The 6595-nt window shown below is 37.7% G+C and overlaps 1 pseudogene across 1 annotated transcript; it reads right to left on the bottom strand.

Annotated features, from left to right (window-relative positions):
• Positions 1 to 732: 732 nt before the first annotated feature.
• LOC143776969 (aldo-keto reductase family 1 member C1-like) lies at positions 733 to 6311 on the bottom strand (annotated as a pseudogene). Its single transcript, XR_013215954.1, has 9 exons — positions 6109 to 6311; positions 5760 to 5933; positions 5571 to 5687; positions 5401 to 5478; positions 5159 to 5281; positions 4803 to 4912; positions 1386 to 1551; positions 1224 to 1306; positions 733 to 1066 (listed from the first exon to the last, which is right to left on the bottom strand). The product of XR_013215954.1 is annotated as an aldo-keto reductase family 1 member C1-like (transcript).
• Between the last annotated feature and the right edge of the window lie 284 nt (positions 6312 to 6595).

The raw sequence follows: 6595 nt of genomic DNA, 5'->3' as shown, positions 1-6595 counted from the left end.
CAGTGCTGCAGGCTTACCAAGCGCTTGCTCTGAGCAGGCACTCGGCAAGCCACCTCCCTCCCTGCAGGACCCGGATGCCGTGGCCATTTTGGATCTGGGCCTGCTGCAGGGAGGAGAGGTAAGAGACCCTTGCAGCAACGCGATCACATCGCGTTGCTCCGGGGGTCTCAGGGAAGCCCGCAGGGAGCCCCCTCCCTGCGCGATGTTTCCATATATCGCCGGCACACTGCGATCATGTTTGATCGCAGTGTGCCGGGGGGTAATGTGCCGGGAGCGGTCCGTGACCGCTCCTGGCACATAGTGCCGGATGTCAGCTGCGATAGTCAGCTGACACTCGGCCTCGCTCCCCCCATGAGCGTGGTCGATCGCATATGACGTACTATCCCGTCACTGGGAATTAAGTCCCAGGTCACCTTGACGGGATAGTACGTCATATGGGATTAAGGGGTTAAAAAGATGAGAGAGGCCTGTAATTGGCATCATAGGTAGACCACAACTATGAGAGTCAAAATGAGAAAACAAATCCAGAAAATAACCTTATGTAATGGGCACGATCACAGATGCCGCTACAGATTCTCAGCTATTTGACAGCCATATGAAAGACAGAAAACAATGAAATTGAAACCATGTTGTACAGAATTTTAAGAGTATTAAAGGTATTATAATACATATTTAGTTTTTGATCGGTTAACTGAGTATTAGCAAAACTTTCCAAGAGATGACACCTTCAAATTAAGTTGGACACAAAATGTATTTTATTGCAACATATAGAAGAGTGTTGTACAGAAACACTAAGAGATTTCGCTGTGTAATTGCAGCATCTGTACTCAGCCTTAGAATTTCTCATTAAATGTTAAAATATGTCTATATGCTGTCATTTCAAGTCCGAGCCAAAATAAGTGCTACAGCACAGTCAGAATCAATTTCATAGATCGTATATTCTCTGTAGATTGGAATCTGCTAGACTAAGATAATAAAAAACCAGGGTTATAATGATGAATCCAGAGAAATTGGCCAATGTTCTTAAAACTCATCGTCAAATGGATACTTGGGGCTTTCTTTGCAGCTAAAATTAAAAAAAGAAGAAAGTAAAGTAAGGTCATAAAATAAAAGATAATAAATAAAAGCACATTAAAATAAAATTGTAAAAATATAATAAATAAAAGTTAATGTAATGAAAAAACTATGAACAAATTTGTTCTCGGAAAATAGAAGGTACTTACGAATGGATAATTATGTAACGCATGTCTTTATTGAGTCCATCTAGAGATTTCATGTCTTCATCACTTAAGTCAAAGTCAAAAACCTGAGAATGAAAAGTAATAAAAAATAGAGATTATTTTGAAGAGGAAGGAAATTATTCTAATTTTAATTTCTTCATTTACCTGGAAGTTTTGCTTGATCCTCTCAGGGCTGAAGCTTTTTGCCAAGACGACACATCCCCTCTGTAGCAAATATCTCAGGGCCACCTGCGCAGGAGAGCGGTTCAGCTTCTTAGCGACTGAATTTAATACGGGGTCTTCAAGCACTTTGGGGGAATTCTGATCAAACCTGTCAGAAAGAAAATAAAATAAATCTCACACTTTTCCTAAAATTTGGGTGAAAGGAAAGAAAACAAGCACATTTAGTGTGTTCCAGAATGCACAAAAAAAATAGTCGTTATATGGCGATCAGTGATGTCTCATTCTGTGAACGGCATTATTATATCAGCACTATATGTAATGCTACCATATGCATACTATGGAGGATACTGTTACTACTATCACATGATAGTCACTATTACATGAGACATGATGTAAAGAATAAAACATGGGCAATGAAACAAGGTGTTTTATTTTGTACATATGGGTCAGTATTATAGTAGTTATATTCTTGTACATAGGGGGCAGTATTATAGTAGTTATATTCCTGTACATAGGGGCAGTATTATAGTAGTTATATTCTTGTACATAGGAGCAGTATTATAGTAGTTATATTCTTGTACATAGGAGCAGTATTATGGTAGTTATATTCTTGTACATAGGAGCAGTATTATAGTAGTTATATTCTTGTACATAGGGACAGTATTATAGTAGTCATATTCTTGTACACAGGAGCAGTATTATAGTAGTTATATTCTTGTACATAGGAGCAGTATTATAGTAGTTATATTCTTGTACATAGTGGCAGTATTATAGTAGTTATATTCTTGTACATAGGAGCAGTATTATAGTAGTTATATTCTTGTACATAGGGGCAGTATTATAGTAGTTATATTCTTGTACATAGGGGGCAGTATTATAGTAGTTATATTCTTGTACATAGGGGCAGTATTATAGTAGTTATATTCTTATACATAGGAGCAGTATTATAGTAGTTATATTCTTGTACATAGGAGCAGTATTATAGTAGTTATATTCTTGTACATAGGGGCAGTATTATAGTAGTTATATTCTTGTACATAGGGGGCAGTATTATAGTAGTTATATTCTTGTACATAGGGGCAGTATTATAGTAGTTATATTCTTATACATAGGAGCAGTATTATAGTAGTTATATTCTTGTACATAGGAGCAGTACTATAGTAGTTATATTCTTGTATATAGGGGCAGTATTATAGTAGTTATATTATTGTACATAGGGGCAGTATTATAGTAGTTATATACTTGTACATAGGAGCAGTGTTATAGTAGTTATATACTTGTACATAGGAGCAGTATTATAGTAGTTATAGTCTTGTACATAGGAGCAGTATTATAGTAGTTATATTCTTGTACATAGGAGCAGTATTATAGTAGTTATATTCCTGTACATAGGGGCAGTATTATAGTAGTTATATTCTTGTACATAGGAGCAGTATTATAGTAGTTATATTCTTGTACATAGGAGCAGTATTATAGTAGCTATATTCTTGTACATAGGGAGCAGTATTATAGTAGTTATATTTATATTTTTGCCTTTTTTCTGGGACACCATCAGATATAATAAAACAATATTCTTGTTCTTACACGCCCTTTGCTCTGCTGGTTCCCAGTACGCTGTATCTACCAGCACGATGTCATGAGATTTGCAGAACGCTAGTAATTTGCTCTGATTGAGGAATATGTGACATTCCACCTGTATTCCTGTACATAGGGGCAGTATTATAGTAGTTATATTCTTGTATATAGGAGGCAGTATTATAGTAGTCATAATCTTCTATATAGGAGCAGTATTATAGTAGTTATATTCTCGTACATAGGGGCAGTATTATAGTAGTTATATTCTTGTACATGGGGGCAGTATTATAGTAGTTATATTCTTGTACATAGGAGCAGTATTATAGTAGTTATATTCTTGTACATAGAGGTAGTATTATAATAGTTATATTCTTGTACATAGGGGGCAGTATTATAGTAGTTATAATCTTCTATATAGCAGCAGTATTAGGATGGAGTCACACTACAGTGAGATACGGCCGAGTCTCGCAGGTTAAGAACAAGCTCTGGCGCCGGCACTCCGGAGCGAAGTGTGCGGTTCCATGTATTGCTATGCGGCCGCATGCTCCGCTCTGGAGTGCCGATGCCAGAGCTTGGTTTTAACCTGCGAGACTCGGCCGTATCTCGCTGTGTGTGATCCCGGCCTTATAGTAGTTATATTCTTGTACATAGGGGCAGTATTATAGTAGTTATATTCTTGTACATAGGAGCAGTATTATAGTAGTTATATTCTTGTACATAGGGGGCAGTATTATAGTAGTTATAATCTTCTATATAGGGGCAGTATTATAGTAGTTATATTCTTGTACATAGGAGCAGTATTATAGTAGTTATATTCTTGTACATAGGGGCATTATTATAGTAGTTATATTCTTGTACATAGGGGCAGTATTATAGTAGTTATATTCTTGTATATAGGAGCAGTATTATAGTAGTTATATTCTTGTACATAGGAGCAGTATTATAGTAGTTATATTCTTGTACATAGGGGCAGTATTATAGTAGTTATATTCTTGTACATAGGAGCAGTATTATAGTAGATATATTCTTGTACATAGGAGCAGTATTATAGCAGTTATATTCTTGTACATAGGGGCAGTATTATAGTAGTTATATTCTTGTACATAGGGGGCAGTATTATAGTAGTTATATTCCTGTACATAGGGGCAGTATTATAGTAGTTATATTCTAGTACATAGGGGCAGTATTATAGTAGTTATATTCTTCTATATAGGGGCAGTATTATAGTAGTTATATTCTTGTACATAGGAGCAGTATTATAGTAGTTATATTCTTGTACATAGGGGCAATATTATAGTAGTTATATTCTTGTACATAGGAGCAGTATTATAGTAGTTATATTCTTGTATATAGGGGCATTATTATAGTAGTTATATTCTTGTACATAGGGGCAGTATTATAGTAGTTATATTCTTGTACATAGGGGGCAGTATTATAGTAGTTATATTCTTGTACATAGGAGCAGTATTATAGTAGTTATATTCTTGTACATAGGGGCAGTATTATAGTAGTTATATTCTTGTACATAGGAGCAGTATTATAGTAGATATATTCTTGTACATAGGAGCAGTATTATAGCAGTTATATTCTTGTACATAGGGGCAGTATTATAGTAGTTATATTCTTGTACATAGGGGGCAGTATTATAGTAGTTATATTCCTGTACATAGGGGCAGTATTATAGTAGTTATATTCCTGTACATAGGGGCAGTATTATAGTAGTTATATTCTAGTACATAGGAGCAGTATTATAGTAGTTATATTCTTGTACATAGGAGCAATATTATAGTAGTTATATTCTTGTACCAATATCCTTGTTCTTACCAGCCCTTTGGTCTGCTGGTCCCCAGTACACTGAATCCCACCAGCACGATATCATGAGATTTGCAGAACTCCAGTAATTTGCTCTGATTGAGGAATATGTGACATTCCACCTGTGCAGAGATATTACGGCTCATTACTATATATAACAATGCAGATAATATGAATTATTTAAAGAACATTTCATTGTAAACAACAGGTTGATGGCAAAATATTACAGCAATATGGCTGCTTATTTTCCAGAAACAGCGCCACAGCTGTCTATGGGTTATATCTGGTATTGCAATACCACACAACCTGTAAGGAAGATTGGCACTTTTTCTAATTTTTTAGGATATTTATGTGTGATTGATATGTACCTGGTTGCACACTGGTTTGTACTTGAGTCCTGGCATGTTGAAAATCCGCTCCAGTTGCCGGCGGTTAAAATTGGAGACTCCGATGGATCAGACGAGGCCGGCGTCTCTGCACGCTTCCATAGCCTAGAGGTTATGGTAAGATAATTAGAGAGATGTTCCATCCGAAAATGAGAATATTACCCCGGATGGTGGAGGAGAAGTCATTCTCCCCACAGTCACCCATAATCTTTCATAAAACTTACCTTCCATGTTTCTCGGATATCTGTGTTATGAAAAACCAATTTCCCATTTTCGTCTGTGGGATAGGAATCATCTCCAGGCTGGAGGGGAAAAAATAGGATTCACATATAATGTCTTCTGCTCTGATCTGATTGGGAGCCACTGTCGATCCCATACACATATATCCACAAACCTTAAACTCCACGGGGGTGTGTATTAGGAAGAGATCCATGTAATCCAGCTGCAGATCCTTCAGAGAATTCTCCAGCCCCAGTCGGACCCTTTCTGGAGTGTGGTTATTACCCGAAAGCTGCAGAATAAATTAAAAACTCGTAACAGCTCGTCATCGACACCTAGTGAAAAGAATATTCTGATTGGTCACCTTCCCAGTGTAAAATATGTCTTCCCTCTTCACAGTCCCATCCGCAATCTTTGATCTAATGGCTTGGCCGATCTGGACCTCATTCCCGTATAAGAAGGCGCAGTCGATGTGGCGGTATCCAGTGTCAATGGTGACCTTGGTGCTCTCACCGGCCAGTTCTTTGATGTATTCAGCCTAATAAGATGCAATTTTTTTTACAACTCATTGTTTCCCTATGGGGTAAATGAAACATGTTGTGATGGCGCATTGTCCCAAATAGGGAAACATTGCGGTGGCGAGAGACCAGCAGTAATGCAGCTTTGCTTTGGATTCAGTGGAGTAGCTACTACTTTATATCTGTTGCACTCACCGTTTCCGGGGCATAGGTGCCAAATCTGATCACCGGCATTTTATTCCCATCGATCAGCACCACATAGGAGTCTGGCTTCAGAGCCATGGTGTAATGTGTCCCAGTGTTTCGCAGTGCACAAGGTGCTGCCTGCATTTTGTCTAGTCCTTCCCCAACCGTACAGCTCATCCTATCGGTTAGTGAAGGCGGGCGTCTTTTTGAAGATATTCCGTAGTGTCATTGTTTAATAGCTACAAAAACACATGTGATCCGAAAAATGAAGGGAGATGTCACGGGGAAGCCTGATTGTTTTATAGGAGGTAAACAAGAAAAGTAAAGATAAAACATTGAAAGAATCTGCCTTTAAAGGGGAAAAGTTCCCTCCTGATCCCCCATAAGCATCAAACTGGAACAACATGATCCGGAGTGTCAATCAGACCGGATCACCAACCAGGATCAGTGTCGATCAGAAAGGATAAACTTTAATGATCCCCAGTGTCAATCACAA

Source organism: Ranitomeya variabilis, chromosome 5 (assembly GCF_051348905.1).
Source record: "Ranitomeya variabilis isolate aRanVar5 chromosome 5, aRanVar5.hap1, whole genome shotgun sequence".
Taxonomy (NCBI): Eukaryota; Metazoa; Chordata; class Amphibia; order Anura; family Dendrobatidae; genus Ranitomeya; species Ranitomeya variabilis.
Note: the sequence above shows the minus strand (reverse complement) of the source record. Positions and strands in the feature narration are given on the sequence as shown.